The 16,976-nt window shown below is 40.5% G+C and overlaps 1 protein-coding gene across 1 annotated transcript in view; it reads right to left on the bottom strand.

Annotated features, from left to right (window-relative positions):
- Positions 1-3,470: 3,470 nt before the first annotated feature.
- Positions 3,471-16,976, bottom strand: part of LOC127527122 (zinc finger protein 862-like) — a 41,750-nt gene continuing 28,244 nt past the window's right edge. The window contains exon 2 of the mRNA XM_051924763.1: positions 3,471-3,535. The gene's annotated coding sequence lies outside the window, so the exon portion shown is untranslated. The remainder of the gene's footprint in view (positions 3,536-16,976) is intronic.

The raw sequence follows: 16,976 nt of genomic DNA, 5'->3' as shown, positions 1-16,976 counted from the left end.
TTGTTTTAATATTTTTGAAATAAGAGGAAGGGGATATTTTTTTCTTTTTGGCAATTTTATTCTCAGTAATCAACACAGAGGCACAGAGGTCCACTTTTCATTTGTATAAAAAAGAAGCTCACGATTATGATTGCAGATTTTGTAGAATTTAGTTTTTATATTATGTCTTATTTATCTGCACCCTTTTATAAAATTGTTTATTTTTGTGTATTTACCATTTCACCATCATTATGTTTGTCATGGGTGCCACCATTTTGTGTAGTTTCAGGCAAGGAACTTTGCATGGTGCTAGTGACACTTTATGGTTGTTATCACCTGACGCACCTGGCATCTCTGATTTTGGATTCATTGCAAAATTAACCTTTGATTTTTCTTGTAGACTTTTGGACAAAACCTTTATAGCTATGAACTAACAATGTTGATTTGTTTACTTTAGTTTTTGGATTTATTGTTTTAGTATTGGTTAGTCTTCTCCCTTTTGCCCACTGCCCATTTTGACTGCAACGTTAGTTTCCCCTTTAAAATCATTTCCCAATCACAATTCTAATATTTGCAATCTTGGCAAACCATAATTGTGAACTGTTTAAAAATGAGTGATGCTGAAATAGAAAGGGTGTTTAGAAAGAAAGAGCAGAAGTAAAAACACCAACAGGTATTACCAACGAGTTCATGATTTATCAACCTCCTTCAAGGAAATGATATTGGAATTTAATAATACCTTTATGTGCTTCACATGGTTCTTGTAAGTCACTTATTTCCTATCTAACATATTTGGAGGTGAATCTATAAAGTACATTACTTTTATTAATCAACCCAGACTGTTTTTGACTAAAAGCTGATACTTTTGTGACAGACTGCCATTTATTAAATTTCCACTGAATGAGCTGGCAGTATAATGTCTATCTATCCTTTATAATTCCAACCATCTCAGTTGCTTTACTGTTGATGTTTTTCTGTAAAAAAACAGAAAAATTGTTGCTAAACTGTTTAGACAAAAAGTGGATATTAACAGATTATTGGACTTCAAACAAGAACATATGCCCTTTGACAAATGAATAGTCATATTTAAAACAATCACAGCTTATGTGAGCTGTGGAAATGTGTCTTTGGTGTTATTATTAAATAACAAATGGCAAAGGTAGACTTTGCTATCCACAATGTTGGTAATTCTCTTAATGATATTATTGATTTAGTCTTAAAACAGACAAAGACTCAAAAAAGAAAGTTGGAAAGAAAAGCTTCTAAACAAATTTCTGTAAAACAAAATTAATCAACATATAAAGAAGGAAAAACAATTATGTAAAAACAAGAATTGTAGGATACAACCTTTAGTGGTGCAGAGTCCAGTTTGGGCACTGTGTTACCCCAACACTTAATTGTTCATGGATGCACTCTGTTCCCCGGCAGAAGTTGTGTCAAATTGTTGACTCCCTGTCAGCGTCTCTTTGTTGTTCCTTTTTCTTCCACTCTGGGCTCCTTATGTGGCTGGGACCTAGGCACGCCTCATTCCTCGTCTGTCAGCTTCGCTTGGTCCTCTCATGCGGCTTCCCTCTTTCGCTGGACCCACAACTGGCGTCTCCTTGTGGAGCTGTCTCTTCCTCCCTGGAAGTATATGTTGCCATCCTTGTGCCTCACGTCGTGCCAGCCAGGTACCCTTGTCTGCCTGTGAGCCCCTGTGCCCTGTCCGAGTGTCTTGGCAGCGTTTCCTGTGGACTCTCCCTCCTGCCTTCTGCTGCCCAGAAGTTTATATTTACTTCAGTCCCTGCTGTTGTCAGTCCTGGACAAGCAGTTTAATCAATGGCACATCTAAATTGCCTGGGTTTAACAATTAATAAAAACACAACTTAACAAAATGTATGGTTACCGCTAAAAAACTATATTTGTATTGTGGTACTGTGGGACTTGCAATTTCCATTTGCCCAATGCTGAAGAGTAACAAATACATACATACTGCATTATGGTTTTTGGGATGGGTACTTACAGCCAAACCCTTTATTTTATGAATTGACAGCACTGGTAACCACTGTCTCTTACCATTTTTACACCCTAATATATTCAGTGACAGTGGAGAATTAAGTTCTGAATATTTTATGTATTTAGAAAATTTCTTTAAGTCTTAAACCACAAGGACACTTGATTGATGGTAACCCCATTGGAGTAGTGGTATTGGAGTTTACAACACCAACTATATTTATCCAAACAGGTTTTTAACTTCCTTTGTTATTCAAAGTGAGATATTATATTTGATTGTAGGATTCTCTTGGCTTTTAAAACATAATTCAATATTTAGCTGGGATAGGTGCCAATTAATTGCTTGAAGTCTCAATATCATAAACAGAGTGTAACATCCATCCAGCACCTGTTTTTCAGTTTAATTTGGTTGAACATTTCCCATTATATACATATTCATTGATTTTACCATCACACAGGGAATATGACCGTGTCACTCATTTATGAGTAAGGTTAAAAGAAAATTAACAAAATACATTTATAAGACCACCAGAAAACCTGAGGTAGAAATTTTCTTCATACAGGAGAAGGATGGCACATTACATTCTTGCAATGATTTCTGTATATTGATAAAAATACTATTAAAAAAAAAACTTTAATCATCTCTCCACAACTGGGCCGGTTCTAGACAGGCATATATGAGGGGGCAAACAGAAATGTGAAGGGGGCACAAGGTGGCGATGGAGTTGGGAAAGGGGTGGGGTGGTGGTGGGGGTTGCTCTGGATAGCTGTTTTTGTCATATAATTGGATTGCACTTTGTCAGGCCTCTACCCTAAGACCTGTCCAACTTGGGTGTACCACCTGAAGGCTAAGCTTCTGCTGGTGTAGCTCTTAGGGTCACTGAGGCACGCAAACCCCCTGACCACGATAAGGTGACAATCCCTCAGGAGGAAAACTGAAAAATAAAACAACAAAAAATAAAATAAAATATTCCTTATCAGATTATACCAACTAAAAACATGACATTTACCTTAATTTGATGGCCTATATCAAATATATTCGAACCCAACAATAACACTGCTCTCTATTACCAATATTAACAAAACTAAAAAGGGTAGGCCAAGTTATAAAAACAAAAATCAATTCACCAAGTCTTGAAAAATAAAACTGAAAAACTGAATAAAAAAAATAAAATAAAATATCCATCCGGATCTTTACAACCAACAACATAAAATGTATCTTAATTGTATGGCCTAATTCTCAAATAAATTTTCAAAATAAAGTAAGAATAAAATAAGACATCTCAATATAGCTAATATTTACATAACAAAAAGGGCTGGCATAGTAATAATAAAAAAAAAATTCACCATGTCTTTTCCTACAATTCTCAAACTAATTTGTAGAACACAACAGATTTAGAACAGAACATTTTAACTTTTTTCTTCTTTTTTGTCTTTTTGTCTTGTTTTAAGCTTCTTTGTTTTGCAAGCAATTGAACTCTCTGCTCACAATTGAACAGCTCCACTCTCCTTTCTCCTCAATCCACTCTACAACAACAGTCTCCTGTTTCCCTTTGCAAAAACTCTTACAAATTCATCCATATCCAAGTTATTTGTTATGGACTTCTCATGGGCCAAGATCACCAAATTCCTCATTCTTTTATGTGACATGGTGCGGCGATAGGGGGTTAGGACCCGGGACAAAGTGGAGAAGGAACTCTCACACGATGCTGAAGACACACCAATTACCAGGGCTATTACATACAATTTATGTAACTCAGGAAAGGCTTCCTTGTACTCCTGCAGGAGTTTACACATAGTGGACAGGTCTGTTTCCTTTGAACATTTTTTGAGCAGCATCTGTTTTGCCACAAGAACTTCATTTTTCAGACTTACAACATCTGCTACAGTGCCAGCCATCACAGCCAGAGGGTGCAACAGGGTGGGATCTAGAAATGCGCTAGATTTGGGTGTAAGACTAGATATGGCTCTCATCAGGTCAATATTCTTGTGTGAAAATCTAGTTTCCATTTCTGAAATGGTCCTATCAAGGATGTTGAGCAGGGATCTTTTCAGAGACTGATAGGGTGAAATGGTAGGGTCACCAGAGTCTGTATGGCCCAAAGTTGAGAGCACAACATTTGGTCCAGGTGTTTGCTCATTGTTCTCCTTCTCTTTGTTGGATGTGACTCATCCTCAGCAGGAGATGACACTACCCCACAGTCATCCTCACAGATGTTTTTTAAGGAGTCCAGTGCTGTACTAACAACCTCAGAAGCACTACACAGATCAACTGACTAAGACTGTAGAATAGTATTTTCTGGTTTCAAGACACCAAGCACCCGCACTAGGAACTTTCCAATCTCAAACAAGTGATGCCTCTTAATTTGGCATAGCAGGCCTGATGCCTCGGTGCACAGGTCAACTGCAGCATCATCATCCTCTGTCATCTCAGATAGGATACTAAGGATTTGTTCTTGATTGTCCACAGTGCACCTTGTCACCTCATAGTGGCTTGTCCATCTGATCTCAAGCCGCCAATTTAGACAAGGTGCATCATGTTTATTGAGCATATAGTGGTGGTGAAAAAAGTTGTAGAGTGAAATAGATAGGCTAAAAAATCTTTTTGCACACGGCTCACTCTGCATGGCATGCACAACCACTAAGTGCAGTTGGTGGTTGTAGCAGTGGATGTATGGGACATATCTGTCGAGCCTCTTTTGGAGCAGAGCTTGTACACCACCTCTAACCCCACTCATCACAGAAGCCCCATCTTAACATTGGCTAAGTATACTGTCAGCACTGTAGTCAGCATCAGAAAGGTGTAACAGTATCTCAGAGGTGATGTACTCGGCACCAAGTTGTTGCAAGTCAAGCAACCCAATAAGTTGCTCCTCTGGCATGGAATTTCTGACAAATCGTATTATCACAGACAAATTTTCCACATTGCACCTATCCCTGGTCCCATCACTTTTGAGGCAAAACCCTGCAGAATCAGCACATTCATATTTTTTCCTGACCTCTAAAAGCACCATGTCAGCCAGTGTTTGGATAATTTCATTTTGGATATCCTTAGATGTGTATTTTGCATTTTTTGGGATACCCTTAGCAATGCTTGCTAACTTCTCATCCTTCTCTAAGGTATATTCCATCAGTTTTAGAAAAATACCTGAAGCAATGTTATCATCATTACCCGCTGCATCATGTCTCAGGGTTTCTGCAGTCCCACGGAGCCCCGACTCATTTACAAAGAGAAACCTTATAGCACTACCAATACTCTTAACATAGTAATGTTTTTTTTTCAAGTTGTGTTTTACCAACCAACTTTGAATCCACAGTCCCCCCTGTGGCCTCTCTGCTTTTATTCTCAGTGCAGATGGTTGAAGCATGCACATGGTTGTGGTTGGACACATGCCTCTGTAGCCCCTTGTCTCGATCAAGTGCTGCTTTCCAGTTATTAAAATCAGTTAAGGTAAAAAACTACATCCCTCTCATTAACAGTGCTGCCATATTTCCAACAGGGGAAACAGAAGCATGCGTCCCGCACAACAGAGTACTCCAGCCATGGTCGTGTGCGGTACCAGGCAGGATTGAATGATCTTAATGATGTACCTCCAAATACACGTTTGGGGTAACTACATGGTATTGGCTGGGATGGTGTATTGCCATTTAAGTCACTGGGTAGCTGAGCGGGATGCTTTGGGGCAGCAATTGTGGCAGAGGTACAGGAGAAGCAGTGCCTGTTGATGCTACAGGAGTAGACATGCTAGTTGCTGTCTCTGATGTACCAGCAGCAGCATCATTGCTACTGCTATTGGTACAGGCAGGAGCAGCACCACACTTTTTAAAAGCATGAAAAAAGGATGCATCTCACAGTATTAACTTTCCCTTTGTGAGCTGCTGGAAGCTGGGGTGGAAAGTGAATAAGCTTTACTAAAATCGCTGTGATTACATCAGTATATGAAACGAGAAAACTGTTGAGTGCAGAGTTGAACGCTGGGACAGGGCTTTGTGTTGGGTTCTGACAGACACAGGTCCTCCAGTTGGCTCTATGCAGCAGACAGGCTCACAGTGGTGCTTGTGGGATCGAGAAAGAAACACTTCTCTAGCAGGCTGAAACTGTGAGACGAACAATGGACTAGTCCCCCATTGACTGTACAAATATAGATGAATTTTTTAGTTGTTAATTATCTCACGAGTCGCTATGATTTGGACAACAGAGATTTGCTGCTTCCTCAAAGCCTCCCGCTGTTGCGCAGCTCATTTTGCTCTGCCCTGCCTACTGAGAAACCTGACACTGGGTCATTTGCATACTAACAGTGATTGGATGTTTAGCTGGGGAGAAGGTGAGTGGGAGATCTCTGCCGAGTGCTGTGTGAGCCTGCACACAAACAGAGCACGGAGGGAAAGAGCGAACAAGAGGTGAAACCTATCATCTCATTTGTGCCTTTTCCAGTGGATTTTTCAGCTACTGCAGTAAATCTTGTCCATATTCAGTTTGTGGGTAATCTATAATTTTTTTCTCAACTTCTAAAAGTTTGATTTAAGGGGGCAGGACGTTTGTTTAAGGGGACGTTGCCCCCTCTTGCCCCAGCGTAGAGCCGGCCCCGATTGGAATATCAAATCTCGGTATAACCTCTCTGGCTAAAAATTTCACAACTGTTTCTGGTCTTTGATCTGGTGAAGGAGTGGGCTCATGTTTTGACCAATGTTCATTTAGAGTTTTTTTTCCCATTTCCTTTCTTGGTTTACCTCTTCTGCTTCCTTTGGTGCCTGTATTAAAGCTGGTACTTGTACAACCTTTGCTAAACCTTCCATTACATTAGTACACAGAACTTTTATGTACTTACAGTATTATCCCGTGATGTAAAAATGAGTGGCTTGTCTGTGTTTCTCCATTTTACCTGCTTTACCTCTCTCATCATAAGGCACACATTTTTAGCTTCAAATCCTGAAGATACGAGCCGTGTCATGGGTGGTGATGAGTCTGGAAGTCTAAGGTGTAACCTCATTTTGACCACTCTGCATAGCAGCTGTTTGATTCTCTTATCACAAACCTGTCATGAAACAAGCTGTAAAGGTCAAGAACCTAGCTCTAAGCCATTTATTTTCTAGTTTCAGTTCATATGCAGAATCTGAAATCACAGCACAATGATGCACAATGATGCTCTAAAATGAGTTTTCTAGCATTAGGCAGGCTAGCTGTGGTAAATAATCCTCATTTTCCCCATAACTCAGATACAAATTTTTCAATTTCTCCTGTCATGTGAACAGAAGCTCTAATCTGCATTACCATTTGTTTTTGAATATCTTCTTGATCACTATATTGTATACACCCTCCAGGGAACACCAGATTCTCATATTCAATTTACACAAAGCATTTCTCCCTAACAAAAATTGGGGTGAATTGTCCAAAACCAACACCCTCTTAGCATTGCGTACAATAATTGTTCTGAGCTGACTAATTACAACCTTGTTGTTACGGGTTCACTGAACAATTTGGTTTCACTTTATTTTCACCTATTTTGCCTTTTACCATAACTTACCCCAGTTTGGTTGCTGGACAAATGCATTAAAAGGAGCTGGTGGTACAAAAGAAGATCTGGCAGATGCCAAACTTAGAGAAGGGGCCAGAGAACCAGTGTAATTGTTTTATTATTTTCCTCTGAAGTACTTCTCATTGGAGCTTGTCCTTTTGTCATATTTTTGTTTATCAGTTCCTCCAATTGAAACTGAGCTTCTTTTCTTTGGATCTCTTTCTACTCTTCATTAAATTTCTTTTCATCTTTGCAATATTTTTTCACAGCATGATTGACATGGTCACTGAATCCTTAATAAGTTTTAGAGTTCAGTCCCACTGTATCTTCCAGTTTACTTTTGACTGGAACAGGTAGTGCTTCAAGTACTGTCATTCTAAACAGTGCGTTCATGAGTGGATGCATTTCTGGATCTTTCTCAGTTTCCAGTTTCCATCTTTTAAGTTGTCTTTGTACATAAGCAGCTGGATTCTCAGAGTCCCCAATTATGTCTGCTTTTAGTACTTTCAGGTCAAATTTCACATGGTACTCTTGACCCAGAACTAGTGCTAGGCGATATGACCAAAATTCTACACCACGGTATTTTTCAAAATTATACCGGTTTCATGGTGTTGGACGGTATTTTTTCCCCATGCATGAGTGGATGTTAACCACATTTTCCACTGCAATTACTGGCTAACGATAACCTATTCCACTGTCAGGAGAATTGTACATTGTACAAAAAAACATTTTAATGTGCACACAAGTATTAATACAGGTTTGCATGGTCCCATAAAGTGATAGTTTTCAAGAGGGTGGCACTAATGAAGAGAAGGAATCACATTGCATGACAGATGCAGCCACAATATAGAACCTTTTTATTGAACAAAGTTTGCAAACAACTTAAACTATGATTTTGACAACATATTTTCAACCACCCAAAGAGGCATTTAGACTTAGTAAAATATCCAGAGGTGCTTGTCAAAATTTGTATTGCACTGAACATGTCTGTGCAATAAAAAGGAATAAATAGTAAATATTTTTTGTAAGCCAACTACACTTTCTTAATGTTAACAATCTCTGTCCACTGACACATTAAAGTGACTTTTTAAACAACTTTACCATCATTAAACTGCATAATATTTAAACTAATAAATAACAACAATACAATAAATAATAGTGCAACTTCCAATAATAATACTATTACTTCCAAGACTTCAAAGCCCAGGTGCATTACACAGTATTCACCAAATTAAAATAAAATAAAACAAGTGCAACTTGGTGATGACATCTTTACCAACTGAATCATCATTAAGGCAAACTGCATTAATATGGACCTTGCTTCAAGCTAAGCTATATACATAAATAATAAAACTGCAACTTGCATTTATAATGCTATTTGTGGTATACAGCGGCGGACCATGGATTTCACACCTAGGCCTTCAGTAGTGCTCTGTCTGAATCAACCCACCCCTCAAAAACTAATTTATGGGTATAAAAACCATCTTAATATGCAGAAATACAGTATAAAGAGCCATTGCATCGCAGATAGATAACTCCTGTAGCCACAATAAATGCCTTTATTGAATAGACAAACCAGGGGTGAACAAGTTCCTTTCTACTGCAGCTACAGCTGCGACACATATAAAAAACATCAATAATAACTCATAAACTTGCAATATTATTTAGGAAAATCGCAACATTTTACTCACCAAAAATTTGGATTATTTGTAAACAAAATCCATCCTCCTCTCTTTCCTCAAAAACAGTTCAATTACTCTGTCGTACAGATTATCCATACGCTTCAGTTCCATCACAAAGTCCCTTTCTATCGCCATCGAAGCTAATGCTGAAAGTCGAACCTGCCCTGTCATATTTCTGGCATAAGTTTTAATTCGCTTCAGGGCTGAAAATGTCCGCTCGACAGAAGCAGTGGACACGGGAATGGTCACCGCCAAACATACCAAAGTGTACAGCTGCCCCATGCTCTCATTCAGATTTTTCTGATGAAGGAGGTCAAGAAGATCAGTGGGAGATTTTCCTGCAAAATCATCCATGGGATACTTACACCATCCTATCCAATCAACGGGTCTGAATACGGTGACGTTGCCGTACACCTGTTAGAGGGCCCTAGTAACACCAACTCAAAATCTGATTGGTTGAAGCAACAGTTTAATCGACATTTATTTTGTGTTAGAGGGCCTGCAGAACGGATTGTGAAGGCCTCCGGGCAGACTTCATTGACTTTGACCCTGCCTGGCAACAAATTGATGGCTGAAATGTGATTGGTTAAATGCTTTAATACAAAAATACATGTCTGGAAGCAGCACAACCATCGGAAAAAGCTATGAAAGAAAGCGAACAGACTATTTGGAATTATTTAATAAGTATTCATGGACAAAATATAATTAACATCAGTTTGTGATTCAGATATTTTTTTAGGCCAGCAGAGAAGGCCTTGCAGGCCCTGACGGCCCACCACTGGTGGTATAGCCCTATTAGGCAGGGTGTATTAGGGCCACAGTGAAGAAAAAAAAAAACTATATGTTGAGATTAAAATCGACATTTCTACTTTATTCTCATAGTTTATTTTGTCATTAAAGTAGAATGTCGTAAACTAAACTTCATCCTAAAATCAATGGTTAATTTACTAGATTTTCTCAAATCCCATCATAAGTTAATGTAGCACATTAAATGCTTTGTGTTAAGTGTTCCTCGACCCAGTTGTTAATCGCTGTACGTGCTTCTTAAACTGACTTCCTCTACACTAACAGGAGGCACCGGCAGCGATCGCCGCACAGAATACATTCACTTCATGATATTCCTGCTCTCTGAAAATGTAGAATGCTAAGATAAATTTTCATGATGAACTGAATTAAAGCAGGTATTAAACATGCACGGTAGTGAGGCAGTAGTGCTGCTCCCTCACAGTAAGGGGTCCCCAGGTGTACGTTTAGTGTAGAAAACTTTATGGCAGGTGTGACGAGGCTCCAAAAAACTGGATGTATGAATGGGTATCGTACAGGTTTAACTTAAATATAGTGTAAATACTGGGTTTGTCATCTGGTGGTCGGAGACACAAACACAGAATTCAATGCATGTTCTTCTGAGTGGAGTTTCTTTATTGCATGCGTGCTGTCTGTCTGATGAACCAAACCCACAGATCTCATCTTTCTTTTTTCTTTCTCCACATAACCAATCACCACACGATAAACGTCTCTTTGAAATTAAATGTAGTTATAAACTTAGACCACGGAGTGTTCAGAACTTAAAAAAAATCTTCGTTATAAATGTTTAATTATGCCATCCATTCGGGGTATTGCCCATCCCAGAAAGCATTGCGTGTGAGGCAGGAGCAAATCCTGAACGTGGCGCCAGCACATCGCAGGGTGAATACAAGCAATACATACACTAGCAGGGTTAATATAGCATAACAGAACCCCACATCCTACATGACTTTGAAAGGAAACTGAAGGACTCTGAGTAAACCCACCATTAATGAAATCAATGTACTGTGTGTGCTGCCTGCATGTCCTCTTAGAGCAAGAGGAAGTCAGTTTAAGAAGCACGTAGCGATTAATAATTTTAATGATGAATTGCATTAAAGCAGGTATTAAACATGCACGGTAGTGAGACGGTAGTGCTGCACCCTCACAGTAAGGGGTCCCCAGGTGTACGTTCAGTGTACAAAACTTTATGGCAGGTGTGACGAGGCTCCAAAAAACTGGATGTATGAATGGGTATTACACAGGTTTAACTTAAATATTGTGTAAATATTGGGTTTGTCATCTGGTGGTCGGAGACACGAACACAGAATTCAATGCATGTTCTTCTGAGTGGACTTTCTTTATTGCATGCGTGCAGAAGGAACTCCGAGTCCAGCTCAGGGCGGCGAAGGAGCAGTACAGGAGACAGCTGGAGCAGAAGTTGCAGAATAACAGCATGAAGGAAGTGTGGGATGGGATGAAGATCATCACTGGCTGCAGCTCGAAGCGGGTTACCACCATCGAGAGGGACGTGAAAAGAGCAAACCAAATGAACAACTTCTTTAACAGGTTTGACCACCCTAACCCATTTTCACTCTCACCTAACAGTACTGCACCCTCCACACATCCTTCTGTTGATACCAGCATAGGAGAGACATCCCCACCCACAATTACAACAGCGCAGGTGAGCAGAGAGCTGAGGAGACTTCATGAAAGCAAAGCAGCGGGTCCAGATGGAGTATCGCCATGACTGCTGAAGGTCTGTGCATCAGAGCTGGGGGGTCCTCTACAGCGCATCTTCGACCTGAGCCTGGAACAGGGGAGAGTTCCGAGGCTTTGGAAAACATCTTGCATCACCCCAGTCCCAAAGGTATCACGTCCTAGTGAGCTGAATGACTTCCGGCCTGTTGCTCTGACATCACATGTGATGAAGACCATGGAGAGGCTGCTGCTTCACCACCTGAGACCACAGGTTCAACACGCCCTGGACACTCTGCAATTTGCATATCAGGAGAAGGTGGGAGCGGAGGATGCCATCATCTATATGCTACACCGATCCCTCTACCACTTGGACAGAGGCAGTGGTGCTGTAAGAATTATGTTTCTAGACTTCTCTAGCGCCTTCAACACCATTCAACCTCTGCTCCTTAGGGACAAGCTGACAGAGATGGGAGTAGATTCATACCTGGTGGCATGGATCGTGGACTATCTTAAAGGCAGACCTCAGTATGTGCGTCTTGGGAACTGCACGTCTGACATTGTGGTCAGCAACACAGGAGCGCCACAGGAGACTGTACTTTCTCCGGTCCTGTTCAGCCTATATACATCAGACTTCCAATACAACTCGGAGTCCTGCCACTTGCAAAAGTTCGCTGACGACACTGCTATTGTGGGCTGCATCAGGAGTGGGCAGGAAGAGGAGTATAGGGACCTAATCAATGACTTTGTTAAATGGTGCGACTCAAACCACCTACACCTGAACACCAGGAAAACCAAGGAGCTATTGGTGGATTTTAGGAGGCCCAGACCTCTCATGGACCCCGTGATCATCAGAGGTGACTGTGTGCAGATGGTGCAGACCAATAAATACCTGGGAGTGCAGCTGGATGATAAATTAGATTGGACTGCCAATACTGATGCTCTGTGTAAGAAAGGACAGAGACGGTTATACTTCCTTACAAGGCTGGCGTCCTTCAACATCTGCAATAAGATGCTGCAGATGTTCTATCAGACGGTTGTGGCGAGCGCCCTTTTCTACGCGGTGGTGTGCTGGGGAGGCAGCATTAAGAAGAAAGACGCCTCATGCCTGGACAAACTGGTGAGGAAGGCAGGCTCTATTGTTGGCATGGAGCTGGACAGTATGACATCTGTGGCAGAGCGACGGGCACTCAGCAGGCTCCTATCAATTATGGAGAATCCACTGCATCCACTAAACAGTGTCATCTCCAGACAGAAGAGCAGCTTCAGCGCCAGACTGCTATCAATGTCCTGCTCCACTGACAGACTGAGGAGATAGTTCCTCCCCCAAACTATGCGACTCTTCAATTCCACCCTTTGGGGGGGTAAACGTTAACACCATACAAAGTTATTGTCTGTTTTTACCTGCATTATTATCAATCTTTAATTTAATATTGTTTTTTGTATCAGTATGCTGCTGCTGGAGTATGTGAATTTCCCCTTGGGATTAAAAAAGTATCTATCTATCTATCTATCTATCTATCTATCTATCTATCTATCTATCTATCTATCTATCTATCTATCTATCTATCTATCTATCTATCTATCTATCTATCTATCTATCTATCTATCTATCTATCTATCTATCTATCTATCTATCTAATAAGGCTCCGGGAACACTTAACACAAAGCATTTAATGTGCTACATAACTTATGACGGGGTTTGAGAAAATCTAGTAAATTAAATATTTATTTTAAGATGAAGTTTAGTTTACGATGCTCTACTTTAATAACAAATTACGAGAATAAAGTCAACATGTCGACTTTAATCTCAACAAAAGGCGAGAATAAAGTAGAAATGTCGAGAATAAAGTCAACATGTCGTCACACTATTACACAGTATTGGAAAAAAATAAAACAAGTACAACTTGGCTTGCAGTATTATCCAGTAGGATAGAAACAGTATTCACACATTTGAACATAATGGTCCACATCCGACCTTTTAAATCCAAAGTATCTCCAGACAACAGAAGTGACTCCTTTTTCCAGCAAAAAGCTGTGTCATCATTTTCAACTTTATCGTCTGCTATAGCTTCAGTTTCAGAATGCTCTCTGTCCATTTTCACCGCGCAATACCTCCACTACCACATGTACTTCATTGCACGCCTGTTTAGCGGTGTAGTAGTAAAAAAGAGCCCCTGCGCAACACAGGTGTAGCAGTGAAAAAGGTCCCCCTTAAACAGTTTCCTGTAGCGCCACGTTCCAAACGTTGTTTAGGCAATTTAAACCGGTGTTGCGGTATAAGAAAAATCCATATCATAACAAAAATAAAAAAACAGTTTTCAGTATGAACTGGTATACCACCCAGCACTACTCAGAACCCTGCATTCTCCACTTTGATGGTTATTAAAAGTATTTGCATTAAACATTGGTGTGTCTATGATGCCAGACAGGTCAGATTTTCCAGTATGTTCTGCATTTGGCTAGTACCCACAGGTCTTGCTATTATTGCTTTCATATCCCCTAATGCTAGGACTTTTACATTGTTTTTTCTTCTAATGCTCTAATTTATTCCCCTCCACCCTCATGTGTGTTGGGAAGACTAGCCGATAGACTCTGAAGAAACATTTTGTGCTCTTGTCCCTTTGATTAGGATTGACATCTGATATTCATCTGACTTATAGTCCTGGAGTCCACTTTGTTTACTGGGGAGAGGTGAATTCTTCAACCACAACTCATCTTTCATGTCTTTCCAACACTTTGTCTTCATTCTTTCCTCAAATTCTTTTCTATTTATTTCTATTTCTCCCCTTATGCTCTCTGCTCTTTCTGTGCCTTCACCCTGAGCTACAATTCCTCTTCATCATTACTCTCCTGATCACTTTCATCAATATCTGTGCAATTAATGAGATCTTCTTCTCTTGGTATTACAACCTTTTAAATGTCTTACCCTTTTCTGGAGGTACTTCTGATCTCCACTCCTGTCTTAGTGCCACGGTACTGCAGCAAATTTGTGAATTTCCCTTTGGGATTAATAAAGTATCTATCTATCTATCTATCTATCTATCTATCTATCTATCTATCTATCTATCTATCTATCTATCTATCTATCTATCTATCTATCTATCTATCTATCTATCTATCTATCTATCTATCTATCTATCTATCTATCTATCTATCTATCTATCTATCTATCTATCTATCTATCTACCTCTTGGTTGATTCATTTGTGACAGGATGACTAGGTGCATTGGAGGTGTGCAAGATTGCATTCTGTCTCGAGTTCCATTGAGTTACAAGATATATTGTTATCTGCGACTATCTGTTCAGTTAGTCCATAAGAAGCAAACAACCTTTTCAGTCTCATGGTGGTAGCTTGAGAAGTTATCTACAACGTGTGGTACACCTCCAACTATTTTGAATACACATCCATCACCACCAAAAACATCCATCCATCCATCCATTTTCCAACCCGCTGAATCCAAACAGGGTCACGGGGGTCTGCTGGAGCCAATCCCAGCCAACACAGGGCACAAGGCAGGGAACCAATCCCAGGCAGGGTGCCAACCCACCGCAGGACACACACAAACACACCCACACACCAAGCACACACTAGGGCCAATTTAGAATCGCCAATCCACCTAACCTGCATGTCTTTGGATAGTGGGAGGAAACCGGAGCGCCCGGAGGAAACCCACGCAGACACGGGGAGAACATGCAAGCTCCACGCAGGGAGGACCCGGGAATCGAACCCAGGTCCCCAGGTCTCCCAACTGCGAGGCAGCAGCGCTACCCACTGCGCCACCGTGCCGCCCCCACCAAAAACATGCAATTTTGAAATGGACCAGCAAAGTCAATGTGAATTCTTTAAAAGCATTCACTCTGAACTTCTCAAGGATGACGTTGTACTTGGGGTGTTTTTTTTCTTTTTAGCTTGGCATGTCTCACACTCCTTACACGTGTGCTGAATATTTGCATCCAAATTTGGCAACCATTCATACTTGCCATTCATTTCACTTTTACATTTCCTTGGTGTTCTTTGTGAATTAATTTCAATAAGCCTTCTCTTTTTCAGACACACGACTTGGTGCAATGTTGAGCCAAAGTGTCTCAAAGTGTTGAACACCCCATTATGTATCTGGGCCAGAAACTGCTGGATTGGAAGACGAGGTATGTGGGGTGGACACGGAGGCTCTTGCCATTCATTTCACTTTTACATTTCCTTGGTGTTCTTTGTGAATTTATTTCAATAAGCCCTTTCTTTTTCATTTCCTTTTACTTTACAGGCCTATGCTTCAGACACAGGACTTGGTACCGTGTTGAGCCGTGTTCTGGGCCAGAAACTGCTGGATTGGAAGACCAGGTATGTCAAGGTGGACAGAGAGTCTCGTGCGAATAAGTGGGCTATTAACCAACTGGGTCATGAATTCACTCTGGTGATATACCATGCACCTTTACAATAGATGGATTTTCATAAGAAGTCAAATCCCTGCGTCACCAGGTATTTCTTGGACCTACAGCCTTACCAGTTCAAAGTCCTATATCATCAAAGTACTCTCCATTCCAACACCGAAGCTCTTTCTCATTTCCACAATCTCTTAGTTTGGGTCGCCTGATCTGACAAGTTCAAGTTATTGGGGGGTGGGGGAGGTACCGTCATGTGCATGCACATGGGAGACAGTTTTAGAGAAAAGGTGAAAGTAATTCTTTAAAGCAGTAATTCTTTACTGCTCCAGGGGATGAAACTGTAGGATAAATATCTCTTTTTTCCTTCCTCTGCGGACTGGAAGACTGATGGCATTCCAGCATCATCATCACTTCTGGTGTCTAGGGCCAATTTACAATCGCCAATCCACCTAACCTGCATGTCTTTGGACTGTGGGAGGAAACCGGAGCACCCGGAGGAAACCCACGTAGACACAGGGAGAACATGCAAACTCCACTCAGGGAGGGGTCCTTACTGCGAGGCAGCAGCGCTACCACTGCACCACCGTGCCGCCCGAACAGAAGTCTCATTTTTCGTTTTGCACATGTTTTCTTTAAATTCATGTTTCAGATACATGGGGTTCACCACAAGGTGCCCCAATACACTTAAGTTGTCTGACTTTGTCAAAACATTTTTCATGGAGGATTTCTCTTCAGATGAAGAAAAAGGACTTTGATGGATGTTGTTATTTGATTTTGATTTTCCAATTCTCATAAACTGTTTTTTGCTTTTGTTTGTTTTCATTTGATTTGGTTTGATTTTATTGATGTCTGTAATAATCTTAAGTATTAATTATTTACACTGATTTGCAGGCCCAAGATTCTTTAACTCACTTCTAGTTTAAATAAAAGGGGCGAAGTT

The sequence above is a fragment of the Erpetoichthys calabaricus genome, chromosome 3, assembly GCF_900747795.2.
Source record: "Erpetoichthys calabaricus chromosome 3, fErpCal1.3, whole genome shotgun sequence".
NCBI lineage: Eukaryota > Metazoa > Chordata > Cladistia > Polypteriformes > Polypteridae > Erpetoichthys > Erpetoichthys calabaricus.
This window is presented reverse-complemented; position numbering and strand designations above follow the sequence as displayed.